The following is a 15,285-nucleotide window of genomic DNA, read 5'->3' as shown; positions in this document are numbered from 1 at the left end:
TAAAATCATTTTATGGGGGGCTCATACAACTCCCACCACAATCCATACATACATCAACTGTGTCAAGCCCATTTGTACATTCATTGCCCTCATCACTCTCATAACATTTGCTCTCCACTAAGCCCCTGGCATCAGCTCCTCATTTTCCCCTTCCCTCCCCACTCCCCCTTCTCTCGTGAACCCTTGATAATTTATAAATTATTATTCTGTCATATCTTGCCCTGTCCGACGTCTCCCTTCACCCACTTTTGTGTTGCCCGTCCCCCAGGAAGGAGGTTATATGTAATTGGTTCCCTCTTTCCACCCCACCCTCCCAGTATCGCCACTCTTCCCTTTATTTCTTGCAAGCTAAAAGGCAAGCTTATATTGACTCAGGACCTGAATAAAGGTATTGTGACCCACCTCAATCCTCTAAGAATTAATTAGCTGATTACATCAGGGGGATCACCAGGGGATGATCACATCATTATATAAATGCCAAATGACACCATTACATAACTACCACACCACCTAACTGCCAAGCCATGGAGAATCTTGTCCCAAACCAACTTGATACAGATTTTGTTTGGGTCCCCATGCCATCCATGGTACCCTGTAACAGAGTTTAAACTTTCTAACTACTCTGGCAAATTCACTCAGCTAAATATGTACAGTCAGACTACTCCTGATAGTGCCCATCGTAGAAACTAAAATTCACCGCTGCACACTGCCAATGCACTCAGTCCAACAATGACCAGTATGTCCAGGAATGCCCCAACACAAGGGGGAGGGGGAATACAGAAGCAATAAGTCTTTTGTATTCTTTGGAAAGCTGGCGAGCTGCAGCGATCACATTCCCTCTTTCCTCTTGTGATTGTTGAGCTACCAAAGGGACCCAATTGTCATTCTTATTAAGAATTGATTGTATTGGTAAATCGAGTTTTTGTTGTATTAATGAGGCCACTTCAGTGTTAGATGGACCTTACAATTAATCACTTCTCAATTACAAAAAGAACAGGTCAGAGGCAGAAGCAAGCAGAAAAATGGAAAGTCAAGCATAAATATCTGATAATGATGAAGACAAAGATGAATCCACAAGCCCTGAAACTCCAACGTCTACTAGAAACTGAAATACACAGAGAAGGGCCTAACACAAGAGCCACGCACTCTGAATTTGGATTGCAAGCCTCATGAACTAGGAAAAAAGAAATGTGTTACAGAAACACCAAGAAGCTAAGACACCTCCTCAAGTTTTCCTCAATGATCAACTGTCAAGACTAAAAGCCAGAAAGTCAGAAGGTAAGACTTCCAACCAACATGTCAGTTACTCAGGGCCCTGGTGGTGCAGCCGTGGGGTCAGTGGTTTGAGTCACCAGCTGCTCAGTAGAAGAAAGGTGTGCCAGTCTGCTTCTGCAAAGATTGCAGCCTTGCTAGCCTGACGGGGCAGTTCTACCCTGTTCTATAAGACTCCCTATTATGAGTTGGAACTGAGTAGACGGCAATGGGTTGGGTCGGGTTTAATTGGAGAACAGTAGCTGGGCTTTTCAGAATGGAAAAGGGCCAGAATACAGCCAAGAACAATAGCAGGACAGACAGACAGACAGACAGGGGGTTGTGTGAAGCACTTCAGTGCCATGAGCACAAACAGAAACCAGGAAGAACTGCTCTGAGTAGAGCTTAAATCCTGAGCACCTTGGTTTGCAGAAGGGTACGGAGGGGTGACAACCCCAAATCCATTTGCTGAGACCCCACACAGATTAAGCCTCCACTGAATTCCTTCTGATCACTAACCAAAGATGTCAATCATCTTCTTGCCCTCAGAAACAATATGTTGGAAAGGCCAATAGCTCCATCCCTCTCCATCCAGCCCAGGTAAGGGTAGTCTCTTAGGCGCTTACCTGGGTGTGTCCTCGAAGGAGGTGTGTTCTTGGAAGACAATACTTGCAATCAGGTAGATGTAAGTCATGCCTTGTCAGTCGTGTCGTTACTGCTTTGGTCAGAAGGCCCTGGACCAATCTTGTATATTCTTCTATCTACCCCGCTGTACACTGGACTTGTTCCGATCATGGCCCGGTTCTCACTTCTGTAGTTCCACTCATAACTGGGGTGTACTGATCTGCCACCAAGCATGAATTTATGATGGTTTCCTTAATCCTAGGCTTTTCAAACTGACATCCTGACAGAATCCTCAGATGCCATTCTGACCTCCTGCTAATGGCCTCCCTTATCCGGAAGATGTGTCTGTCTGTGACTTTGTCCCCTTTAAGACTGAATCAAGTATTCTCTTTAAATTATATTTCTGATTGGGGCCTCTTTTTTTTTTTTCTTCACCCTAAACCAATTCTAAAGTTAAAGTCAAGCTCAGACAATATGGCAACAGAGCAGCTTGGGTCACTGGATGCTGCCGGGCTAGATTGATAAGGACAGGCAGTAGTGTATTTCCTATCGATTTCCAAGCTCCCCCTCTCCCGGCCACGGGTCACTAACATTGGTGTTGGATTCTGTCATAGAGGGCTGACAAAGGGCTATCAGTAAGGAAGCACCTCCGGAGAAATAAAGGCAACATCTTCTCCCATGAAGTATAATAATTTTTAAATCCAGATACAAACGGCATTTCATGATGATGACAATGGGGGTATCCAAAAACAATGGGGTCTCCCCTCCCCCACTTCTTCTGGAATCAGGCATTTGTCCTTGAGCTAACCTAACTTTTTCCAAGCTCCAAAATTAAGTAGTTAACTTTCCAACCTCATTGTATGTGAAATGCTATTCATTCCTAAGGGAAGTGAATCACTATTAGCAGAGACCATGAGACAACAGAAGGCTTGCTGTCTGGACTGGACCAGCCAATAATAAGCCGAGTCTCCAAATCAATAAGGACTTCATCCTCAGGAGAGATTTATTACCAGATGTGACTGGGATACCAGCTTATGGTGGATTCCTGTGTTTTCAGATAATTACATTCTCCTCACAGGGAACGAAGTCCAGGCTTTTCTCAGTGGCTCACTGTCTTAACCTACAACAATGTTCCAACCACATTGCCAAAGAGAATAAAAGCCAATTTTAATATAATACTAATATAAAAGCCAGATTTAAAAATAGTCTAAAGCAGCATAAAAGCTGGTTTTAGTATTTTTGAAGGACCCCCCTAAAAATGTTGATGGACACATGAGATTACACAATAACGGGATTTTCCCATGAGCTTTCCGAAGGCCCCTTGTCCTAATGCTAGGCCTGCCATAACCTCTCTTAAAGAGAACTTTTCATCGTGTAAGATTTACAACCACTGCAACCTAGTTTTATCCATTGTTCAAACTAAAGTGGGACCCCCCAAGGCCACAGGGTAAAAAAGCAAGGAAAGCAAGTGACCGGTTATAAATCAGATGGCGTGGTTTCCCTAATAATTGTCATCACAAAGCAGACTTGTCCAATAAATCAACGGACAAATGTGTATGGAGAGGGCATTTTGGTACGTGGAGACCTCCACAGCCTCCCAGACGATTTGACTTAAAGAAAAAGAAAACTCTTTAATAAAGACCCTCTGACTTTTTCATCTCTGTCTCGCGGACAGCAATCAGCCCAATGTCCTGCACATACTAGGAATGCGACCAAATATTTGCTGAACACAGTTCCTGACAGTCAACACTAAGGCTTCACAATCCAAGGCCAGGGAAAACAAAGGAACATGTAAACATTTCTAGTAGGCTTTTATCTCATGATTTAACCGCATAAATCTGAAAAGAAAAGAAAAAAACGTTTCCAGGAATTTGCTTCTTTAAAAAAAAAGAGGACATTTGTGCAATATGTGAAATTTGAATACGGTTCGTGGAAAATGCAAGCTGGAGAGGTTCTGACCCTTAGTTCCTTCTTTGTCAGAAATGTGTGACAGGGACCATCACGCCACTCTGCGCGCCTTAGCGGATGCAAGTGCTGTGGGCCAGAGAGGACCACTCAGTATCACCTGCCTGAGATGCAGGAGCAATGAGGGCCCACAGGCCAATCCTCTGACTATGTAACATGAAGATAGCCAATAAACTATAAAACTAAAATAGACTGCACGGGGCTGGGGGCTGGGGGGAGGGGTGTTGGTTGGAAATAGGGACAAAGGGGTTCTTGTCAGGAGTCAGCCCTAAATTTACTCCATGACCTTATCTCGGTCTCAACTTCCTGGTGTTCGCATTATTTTTAGGGCCCTTCTACTTACATGCCAACATGAAAACCCATCTGACTTGGTAGTTTTAAATATCTGAGCTTGGACTGCTCGTCAAGGCAATTCGTTAACATGTCTGGGGAGCTTCAGTCCATTAGGAGTGGAGCATTAAAGCTAAGTAGTGCTTACAGATTCAAGTTTCACCTACCAGACGGCAGCTGCTGCTGAGAGCCTCGCCTATCTTTAACAGATGCAAATGACACCTCTTTACAAAGGGAGGAAACGAGTCAGGGTGGTTTTCAGGCTCCCCAAAGTGCAGACACCCAGCTTTGCTTGTTTGGCGTGTTTCCTCTATTCATATCCATGTTGCTGTGATGGAGAAAGGTAAAGTAAGGGGCCTCTCTAACCTTGGGGGGTGAGTATGGAAGTTAGTGTACAAACCCACACAGGGCCCTTACAACCGGTGCGTAGAAAAGGCACAGAACCCAAATGAAATGAGAAGACTTCCAGTGGCTGGGATGCGAAGAGGCTTGGAAAAGTGAGGAAAGCATAAGACAAGCAATGAGTCACTGCCATCCGTTCAGTGCACACGGACTCAGAGTGGCCCGAGAGGGCATAAGCAAAAGTGGTGAAGAAAGCTGATGGTGCCTGACTATTAGAAGATATAGCATCTGGTGTCTTAAAGGCTTGAAGGTAAACAAGCAGCCATCTAGCAGGGAAGCAACAGAGCCCACAATAAAGAATCACACCAGCCTGTGTGATCATGAGGTGTCGAAGGGATCAGGTATCTGCAGATCCAAAACAATCATACTGTTGGAAATGAGGAGGGTCAGAGTGGAGACATCCACTCACAGAAGGGTTGCAAGGAAGGAAAGAGTCAGGCAGGGTGCAGTATAGCACTGAGGAAGCACACTCATCTAGTTCTTTGATGCTTCCTCCCCTCCATGATCCTGACATGGTTCTACCTTACAAATCCGGCTAGTCAGGAGCATGTACATTGATTGGTACATATAAAAGCTCTTGACACACAGAATCCAGGACAGATAAACCTAAAAAAAAAAAGGAGGAGTAGCGATACAATAAGGGTAGGTAAAAGTTGGGGGGAGAAAGGGCAGAAAGGGGGAACCTATTGCAATGATCAACATATAATCCCCCACCCCTCGAGGGGGTCAAACAACAGAAACATGGGTGAAGGGAGACAGCAGATATCAAAATAACAGACAGTTAAGGTTAGGGGTTAGAGTTTGTGTTAGGGTTAGGGTTATGTATAGAGTTAAGGTTAGGGTTAGGTTTAAATAATAATAATAAAATAACAATTATTTATTATTTTTTATAGGTTGGGAGGGAGGAAAATTAGGTATAAGGTGTCAGGGTGGGGAGGGAGGGGAAAAAAGACGAGCTGATACCAAGGGCTCAAGTAGAAAGAAAAGACTTTTAAAAGATGATGGCAACATATGCAGAAATGTGATCGAAACAATTGATATATGGGATAAGACCTGTAAGAACCCTCAATAAAATGATTTTTTTTAATTTGCCTAATGGATTTTTAAGCACTTTTACTAGATGAAGAAACCATGGGAGAGGGATTAGGGGACATGCAACATAAGTTAGTAACTGTCTGGGCATTCCTACCCAACCTGCCTCAAGTCCTTCAGTCCCAACCTGCCTCAAGTCCCACCAGATGTGAGGTGGAAGCCGCCAGATCTGGTCTTCCTCTGGCTTCCCAAAGCATCCTATACATCATTGTACCAAATGTTTAATGGTGAATGTCCTTGTCCCCCTGGTAAGAGGGCATTCCTCAATGGTCAGTAGACTGTGTTGTTCTCATTTTATAGGTAGGAACCACCACACAGAGTGGTTCTGTGGCCTCTCCATCCCAACTAACTCGCCTCCAAATACCACAGGCCAAAAATTGGGTGCTGAGGTTGCTCCCAGGGGAGCTGGTACACAATAGGAAATGAGTTAGCTGGATGGATTGGTGGATGAGTAGATGAAGTAATACTCATTGACATTTTAGAGCACTTTATAGTGTACATATTTACATAGAGTATCTTATCAGAATGGAAAATCATGAATTTGAGAGCAATTACTTAGGCTTTCTCATTTTTTCCAAGTTCAGAAACATGTCCAGAGGCACAAACCTAGTAACAGCCTTTCACATTCAGAAGTGGTCCCCAAAACTATAAAATCTGCCTGTTTTTATCTCTCTTTCCTTTCAAGGCAGCTGCTGGTGGCATCATGAATAACACACGGAGGTGCTAACCCTAAGGTCAGTGGTTCCAAACTGTCATGGGCTCCACACAAGAAAGATGAGGCTTTCTATTTCCATCAAGAGTTAAGGGGCAGTTCTGTCTGTCTGTAGGCTTGCTGTGAGGCAGGGTTTTAGGTTGAGGACAGACTTGATGAAGCCCATTAGAACATGAAAGAGGTGTTTACTCCATTCTGGTTTCCTGTTGTGTAATCTTTGCAAAACCTTTTTTTTTTTTTTTTAAGTTCTGTGTTACTGGAACCTTGACTCAAACAATTACTGTGATGAAGGAAATCTATGTAAACATCATGTGAGAATCTGCAGATCCAATTTCCCTGTCCCCATACACACACATTTGGGCCAGGCTAAGCCTTATTCTTGAAAAGCAACCACTCCACAGGAGAAAAACATTGAACCTTTCTACTCCTGTAAAGGGCTCCACCTTGGAAATCCAGAGGCAGGCCTATCCTACCCTGCTCCACTCAGGCAACACTAATCCTCGGGGCCAGGTGAGCACAAAGCTGAAGGAAGACACTGGTTTCGGTGTTTAGGATAAAGCACCACAAAGTACTACCCAATATTTATTCACCAAGCCAAGGAAGGGCACACTGTGCATCTTCGGCCTGGCCCAGAGAGGCAAACTGAGAAGAAACTCAGACACAGTGAACAGGGAATCAGAGGCACACAAGCAGTGTTCAGATGCCAAGACCGATTTTGAAGATGGCAAACTTCCTTCAAGGACCAAGCAAACAGAAATTAGCTCCATTCGGGTCAACCAAAGAACCAAAAGACTCAATACTTTTAAGGTGTTTCTCTTTAACCCAGAGCTGTGATTCCCAACGGGCTCTGAGGTCTCACACCACACTTGGCTCACTAAACAGACTCCTTTCTCAATCTTCATCGCACCAATCTGGGAAATAGAACCCTGGTGGCGCTACCAGGTAAGCCTTTGACGACTATTCATAGGGTTGGCAGTTCAAAGCCACCAGCTAGCTCTATGGGAGCAAGACCAGGCTGCGTATTCTGGTAAAAATTTACAACCTCCATCATCTCACACAGGGTCTCGATGAGTCAGAATTGACTTGATGGCTCTGGGTTTGGTTTTAGTGTGTGTACAGTGGGGATAACGCCAAATAATGACATCTGTACATCCCGAGTACACGCAGCTGTGCAGCCTCGCCATCTCATTGTCACAGTCTAACCAGGCAGTCCTTAAAAACGGCGCTCCATCCTTACCACCACCACCACCACCCCTCACTGCTGAGGAAAGGAGACCTGCCATCTGGACGGTTTTTCTAACCTTACTTGGAGACTTTTAATTGAGTGGTTTCTTTCCCAAGGCGAGGTCAGGTGACACATAGCTGCCCACAGCAGAGAGTGCCCAAGGACCACGGGTTTATGGCTAGGGGTACAGCAATATATCATCAACTGATCGCTTTGGGGTCCTTACAGAACGAGAACCCCTCCCACTAGTGCCAAGATCCTTCAACTCTGCAGCGGAAATTTGGGGCGGGGGGGGGGGGGAGGGGGTGCCGCGGGGGAGTGTCCGGTGGCAAGGTTATTTCCCAGTTTTCAAGAAAGCTGCGCACGATTTTAAAGAGTGACCTTACTGGAGGCGAGTGGGGGGTGGGGAGACATATCAAGCCGTGGGAATAATAAGACAAAGATCACCCCCAAAGTAGCCGCGCGTGCGCGCGCAATGAAGCCGGGACTCTGCGAGGCACATTCCATCAGCCTTTCCCTGTCTCTGCTTCCTGTGGGGTTTATTCCCCCCACTCAGGGGGGGACGGGTCCGAAAGTTTAGGGCTGTTCACACGGACTTTCAAAGGTCCATTGTTCCTTTCCCAGTAAGCGTATTGAAAAGCCAGAGACAAAGAAATCTCCGGGCGCTTCCCAAGGACCTCTTTGCATGCAGAAGATTTGCTCAGGGGTAGGAGGGGGGCGGGGGGGGGGGAGGCCGGTCCCTCTGAATCCCGAGAGGAAAGAAGCGGGGAGAGGAGGCGCGCGGAACCGTAGGTGCAGCGGGGGCCCTGAGCGTGTCCCCACTTCTAGCAGGCACGCCCCCGCGCCGGAGCGGACCCGGCGTCGCCCAGGGGTGAGACTCGCTGCGCCCCGAGCCCTGGCAGGACCCCCCCTCCCCGCCCACCTGGAGCACGAGGGCAGCCAGGCGGGTGACCCCTCCCCTCGCTTACCTGCCCTCCCCCGCTGTGGGTCCGTCCACTCTGCTGCCTACACTGAAGTTCAGCGAGACAGAGCCGAGCTCCTGGCGCCCCCCGGGCCGGACCCCCTCTCCATGGCCAGGGAGCCCCTGGTCTCGGCGTCCGCCGCCGCTGCCGCTTTCCCGCAACTGGCAGCCGCTCTCAGCCTGGAGGTGAAACCCTTTGCTCCCGGGAGTGACGCGATCTTCCCTCCTCCTCCCCTTCCTCCTCCTCCTCCTCCTTCTCCTCTACCCCCCAGCCACAGGGCAGGGGCCTCGGCTCGCCGCCTCCCGGAGCTGCCGCTCGGCGTGCTCCGCTCCTTTCTCTCCCGGAGGAAGAGGAGGAGAATCGCGGCCGTGGCGGCGACGCAAGGCCGGTGCGTCCCCGCGACAATGGAGAAAGAGGCGGCGGCGGGTTGACGCGGGGCAGAGCGAGGGATCGAGGGCGCCAAGGGTGGCGCTGGTGTCGGTCGGCGGGCGCCGCGGCTCGCTAGGGTCGCGCTCAGCCGCCGCCGGCCACACCAGCCGCCCGGCTCTGCTGGGCCGAGAGCCGCGGGTTGGGCGGCCCGGCGGCAGGGAGGCTGGCGGGGAAGGAGGAGCCTGCGGCTGGAGAAGGCGGTGGCCGCGCAGGGCTCCTCCCGGGGCCGGGGCCGGGGCCGGGGCCAGCTGCGGACGGGTGGCGGGTGCCCAGCGCCACTCGCTGCCGCGCCCAGGAACAGCGCCAGCGGCTACCGGATCTCGGGCCGCGCACCCCTGCTGGCAGGGCCTCCACCTGGTCCTGCGCCCCCTGCTAGCTGCGCCTGACCCTCCTTCCACCTCAACCCTGGCAGAGCCTGACCCCCTCTACCTCTACCCGGTACCCTAGTCTGTACCTGGAAGTGAGCCCCCACCACCCGGGCATGAGCTTGAGCCTGCGCCTCATCATCCCAGGCGGAGCCTGACCCCATCACCCCAAGTTGGATCCAGCACAACACCCCTATAACTCCAGAATGAATCTAAACCCCCCCCCCCACATTTTGTGTGCGTCCATTTACCGCCCCTTGCTGCCCCCACCTGGTCAGCCACGGGCCCCGGGTTCTTTTCCTGTAGGGAAGAACTAGTCGCCTGCAGGCAGCTTGGAGCAGCACCGGCTGAGCCCTCACAAACCAGAATAAATACACCTAAGGCTCCCCCACGCCCCCTGCCCGCGCCGCTCTGGAGTGGTTGCCGCTGAAAGCCACTCCCTAGCGCAGCCCAACTCCGAAGGACCTCCGTCTGTATGGGCAACAGCCTCCCCACCACCCCGCCCCCTCGGAACCCGGGCTGCTTTCATCGAGGTCAAGGCTGAGGCTGAATCAGATCCAGGAGGTCCCGGTCTAGTGACAGCCGCAGAACTGCCCAGTCCAGTCTGTCACCGTCGTCACCCTCTATTTCGTTTGGAATTGGACGGTTTCCAGCTAGGGAAACTCTTTCAATGAATTCTGTACAAATGGGATTATTCCGTTTTCAGAATTGCTCCACCTAACCCCCCCTACCCACCCGCACCCCCCTTTTTTTTTTTTTCGGTAAAAAGCTCAGTCATATAACCATGACACACCCAGCGTGGAGGGGGAATTCCCTACTTCGAGGGTTTGGATAAGGATTTTGTAGAAGGAATCAGTGTTTCCAAATCTTGGCTGATGAGAAGAATTCTCTGGGGGCACTTAGGAAATTTTTAATAATTAAAAATGCAATCCCAGCCCTCCCCCAGCCCACTAAATCAGAGGGGCCTGTAATGTGTGTTTCAGAAGCAGTGCTAGAATGAGTCTGCAAATTAATTAAACCTTAGAAAACCAGCTCCGAAATAGCACACACTTTAGTCTGGGGTTCTGAGGAGGCCCTGGGGGTGCAAACAGTAAGTACTCGGCAGCTAGCAGAAAGGTTGTCGGTTCCAGCCCACCTATCGGCACTTTGCAAGCTGCATCTACTTCTGAAAAAGCAGCTACTGAAAATCCTACCATGCAGAGAGAGTTTTACACACGTCAAGTATTCTTAAGTGCAAATAAACTACACAGCAACTCCTAGAGAAGGGAGAGATGATGGGTTCTTAAAAATAAGGCAGTTGCTTTTGAGTGAAAACTAGAAGGGGCAAAGACCTATTTTGGCAATCCAAAGGTGACATGTTTAGGATCGTGCCTTCCAAATTGCGTCTCCCAGCGCCTGTGTAGGACCAACTGAACATGTAAAAACACCCTCATTTCTGCATCTTGGCTTGAACTTTTGAGATTATCTAATGTAACCTCCCCAGTAATTAGTATTCCAACCAAAAATAAGGATGGTGTTGTGGGACTGCTCAGGTCATGGAGGGAGAAAGAGGAAGGAAGCTGTCTGCTCCCATAAAGATTTACAGTCTAGGAAACACTATATAACTCAACTCCACAAGGAGCAGGAATCAACTTTTTGGCAGTGGGTTTGGGACTCGAAGTTTAAAGAACCCATGCAAGGCTACACAGCAAGAATGGACAGGAATCAAGTTGGGGTGGTTTGGGATTATATCAACTAGACACTCCTGGGAAAGGGTAAGGACAGAGCTGAGTCTGTCATTCACAGTGCAGCCTGATGACACCTGCTTGGTGACATAAGCCATTCTGTATAAGACAGTGAAAGAGACCATGCAGAGTCGAATTCTCTTTGGTCTTCACCTTCTGCCAGAACTGGACCTTGCCACTGGGCCCTCTATCTCCTGTTGCATCACCTGCTGGTCCTTGGAGCTGTCGGTGGGCCACAGATTATAGCTTCATTCCACTGATTTTGGGCCTCTGCCTGTGCCCCCTGCTGGCCCACTTCACCATTTGGTCATCAGCTTCACCATTCGGTCATCAGCTTCCACGTCAATTCCAAGAGGCCTGAATTAAACCCGACTGAACTTACCTATTTCCACAACTGTGTTTCTTGATAGAAATCACTTTCTTTATTCAACACATACAAACATCACTGGTGTTGCCTCTCCAGAGAGCCCAACCTAACACCCAAGCCTATGGATCATTCGATAGTTACAAATGACAATAAATATTCAAAGAAACTGAATGTTCCGTTTTAAAGAGGATCTAGCTCTGCGTTCTGTATACACTGCCAGAGTTGATGGGAAACGAAGCCTGTGTGCCCTTTTCCTTGAGAATTCAAGTCGATGTTGGTTCTTAGCTATGCATGTGGAGTCTCGACGTCAGAGGAAGCTAACTAAAGGAACTTCCAAAGGGGGCCATGGGCCAACCGAGCGGCTCCAGGTTTCTCCGCTCAGTGGAATAGATGTCACAGTTTAGGTTTCCAAGTGCCACTGTCACAGAAATGCCACACATCGGTTACTTTAAAGAACAGAAGTTTATTTCACCACAGTTTAGACGTCTAAAAATCCAAATTCGGGGCCCAGCCTTAGGGGCAAGCTCTCTGCTGTCTTTGTGGGGAAACCCTTCGTCGTACCTTCTCAGCACCTTGGTGGTGTCCTGATGGCATTTCACTAACCTTTTGTGCTTCCCTGTCCCTGTATCTACACGGCTCCTTGTCATCCAGTAGGGATGAGTCTTAGGACATTGGCAATCGCCTCACAAACATAACTAAGACAACCCTACTTTAAAATTATATCCACAGTTAAAAGAGATTATGATCCCGGCATATCTGGGGGCTGGGAAAGGGAAACACATACAGCCCAATCCATTACACCAGGGAAGCAGGTGTTTCGAGAGAATGGTCAGGATGGTCACTAAGGAATGGCCCACTGTAGGCCATGAGGTGCGGTCTGCCCCTGTGGAGGGAAGAACAGGAAGTAGACAAGAAAGGGAGCTGCAGTATAGACCCAGAGGCTCTGAAGTTCGCATGGCCCTTCAGCTTTACTGGATCTAGCTTGCTGCTCTTGGAAGGAGCTCAGCCAGAGTTCTCCTTCGAGACTCTGTAGAAGTCTCCTGGGAGACTTCATCATACATGTCAGGAGAGACCAGTCCCCGGAGAAAGACATCATGCTTGGTGAAGTAGAGGGGCAGGGAAGAAGAAGAAGGCCCTTCGTTGGCGATGGATTGACATGCGGGCTTCAACAATGGGCTCAAACAAAAGCGTGATTGTGAGGACGAAGCAGTGTTTCACAGGGTCGCTGTGAGTCGGAACCAGCTGGGCGGCACCCAGCAGCAGTGATGGCGGAACCATTATATGACCTCTCCCCTGGCAAGTGGTAGAACCTGAGTGGATCAACTGCAACTGAGGCTGTTCTCCGAAAGCCAGCCGTGTAATAAAGCAAGCCCTTCCTTACAGGCACACCTGGGAGGCACACCTCAGTATCACCCTCATGTGACACGTCCCTCTCACCATTGTGCTGCCCTTCCCATCTGAGGAAAGAAGGCTCCAGGGTGAGGGTGAGGCCCTGACGACACATTACTCTCCCCACTGATGACAATGTGCCCACAGTCCTCTCGGTCTTGGAGCAGGATGGTATGTTGACGAAGGGTTGCTTCCCCCGTCTGGGTTAGAATCCACGGTCCATTCTGCACTCTAGCAATGTAACTTCGGGCAAGATGCCTAGCCTCTGTGTGGCTCAGTTTCCTCCAGTTGAAAAGGGGAATAATAACAGTACCTAGACTACAGAGTGATTCTGAGAATTAAACATGGTAATTCTGTAAGGGGCTTAAGAAGCCCTGGTGGTGTAGTGGTTAGACGTTGGAGCTGTGATCTGCAAAGGTTGACAGTTTGAAACCCCAAGCTGCTTGGAGGGAGAACGACAGGGCTTTCTATTCTTATGAACCGTTCTGGTCTCAGAAACTCACAAGGGAACCTCTGCCCTGTCCTCCAGGGTCACTATGAGTCGGCATCGACTCAATGGCAGTGAGTTTGGTTTGGGTTTGGCAAGGGGCTCAGTAGCTCACCACATAACGTGCTCAGCTCCCTGAGTGCTCTCCATCCTATCCTGTTTAGCCTTCCTAGGTTACCTAAATTGTAACTGGATATAGGAGATTGTAAACAGGAGAGAGAGAAAGTGTGTGTGTGCGTGTGTGTGTGTGTGTGTGTGCGTGTGAGTGTGTGTGAGTGTGTGTGTGAGTGTGCATGTGTGTGTGAGTGAGTGTGTGTGTGAGAGTGTGTGTGTGTGTGTGTGTGTGTGTGTGTGTGTGTGTGTGTAGCAAACTGTCCCCTTGGGCTCCTGGCTGGGGGATAAAGAGCACAATGTGACCTCACTCCCATTCATCCTCCAACTCCCCCACACCTTCAGATTAAAAATGGAGCCTCATTCCAATTTCAATCCCTAGTGCTCTCTGAGGGCTTTATGGAGGAGCTGCTGAGCAGAGAAGATGAACGTGCTCCCGGATTTGGAAAGGGGCGAGGACACCCACCACTGGCATCTTAGTGCCTCTGCTGGCTGTGCGGTTCCCAGTTCCCAATCCTCTCAGGACAGAAGCACGCTCCACCATCACCCTCCGTGTCCTTTTCGGATTCTCCTCAGGTTGCTCGAAATGGATTCTTTCAAATAGCGTTTCCTTATGTGACAGTTTAAGCAGATTGCTTTAATTTTTAACTTTCATGTATTTAGCTGCTTTATTGTCATAATTCATGCCCATACAATTCAACGATATAAATACATGAAAAGACTTGTGCCCTCAGCACCACAGTCAATTTGAGACCCCCTTTCTTCATGCCAGTCTCCATTATGACCAGCTCCCCACGTCCCCTCCACCTCCCCTGTCACAACCCTAAGGAGCTATTAATCTGGTCTGCGGAAGGCTATGGCTACAGTGAAAGCCCCCAAGCCATTTTTGTGTCTCTACATAGATTTGATGGCCGTTGAATTCTGTCTGACCATTCACCAACACAGGGAGGCTCCTTGCGAGGCCAGAGATGCAGGCCGCCAACCAAAGCGCTAAACTCCAAACTCTAGGCAGTTAGTTAAAATAGCAGATGAGTGTGCACACCTATGTTCATCGCAGGACTGTCCACAGTATCAGGGAGATAGTGACACCCTCCATCTCCATCATGAAAGCATTTGGCTAAAGAAACTTCGGTACAAAAACACGATGGAATACCACACAACATTAAAGAACAGCAATGAACCTGTGAAAGACCTCCTATCATGGACAAACCTGGAGGACCTTCTGCAAAGTGAAATTAGTCAATCACAAAAGAACAAATATTGTATGAACCTACTATTATAAAGAAAGAAGAAGAAAAAGACATACTTTCATACCAAAGAAAGCAGATTTTGGAGATTATCAAAAGTGGGGAGGGTAAGGGAAGGATCATCTACAAGGTTAACAGGTATTAACTTGGGTGAAGAAGAAGATAGTAATCCAAAAGACTCACTCTCCATTTGATCTCAACCCATAGAAAATCTACAGGACATGGTAGAACTGCCCCTGTCAGTTCCCGAGACTAACTGTTAATGGGAGTAGAAAGTCGTCTTTCTCCGAAGGAGCAGCTGGTGGTTTCTAACTGCTTGCCTTGCCAATTACAGCAGTTATTCTGACAATATTGACGGCTCTTTGGGCCCATGTAGGAATTTCATGACTCACGCATCATATAGCGTGCAAATTTTGGGCGTAACACAAAGCTGAAACGAATGACAGCATGTCACCCTCTGGCTGCTTGGCACCTTTTACTCTTTGCGGTCTATGTGTGTGTGCTGAAGCAACAAACCCAAGGCAGTAAAAAGGTAGTATTTCCTCAAAAGTACAATGACTTTTATGAAATGAATAAATAAGTATTAAAAGTACAGTTCTAATT

General features: G+C 48.5%; 1 protein-coding gene across 2 annotated transcripts in view; it reads right to left on the bottom strand.

Moving 5' to 3' along the window:
- Nucleotides 1–9,741, bottom strand: part of CEMIP2 (cell migration inducing hyaluronidase 2) — a 92,483-nt gene extending 82,742 nt beyond the window's left edge. Inside the window, exon 1 of one of the 2 annotated variants that reach the window (XM_075560550.1) lies at nucleotides 9,628–9,741. The gene's annotated coding sequence lies outside the window, so the exon portion shown is untranslated. Of the gene's footprint in view, nucleotides 1–8,569; nucleotides 9,130–9,627 lie in introns of those variants that run through there. The other variant, XM_075560549.1, reaches the window with a different exon arrangement.
- Between the last annotated feature and the right edge of the window lie 5,544 nt (nucleotides 9,742–15,285).

The sequence above is a fragment of the Tenrec ecaudatus genome, chromosome 10, assembly GCF_050624435.1.
Source record: "Tenrec ecaudatus isolate mTenEca1 chromosome 10, mTenEca1.hap1, whole genome shotgun sequence".
In the NCBI taxonomy this organism is placed as follows: Eukaryota; Metazoa; Chordata; class Mammalia; order Afrosoricida; family Tenrecidae; genus Tenrec; species Tenrec ecaudatus.
This window is presented reverse-complemented; position numbering and strand designations above follow the sequence as displayed.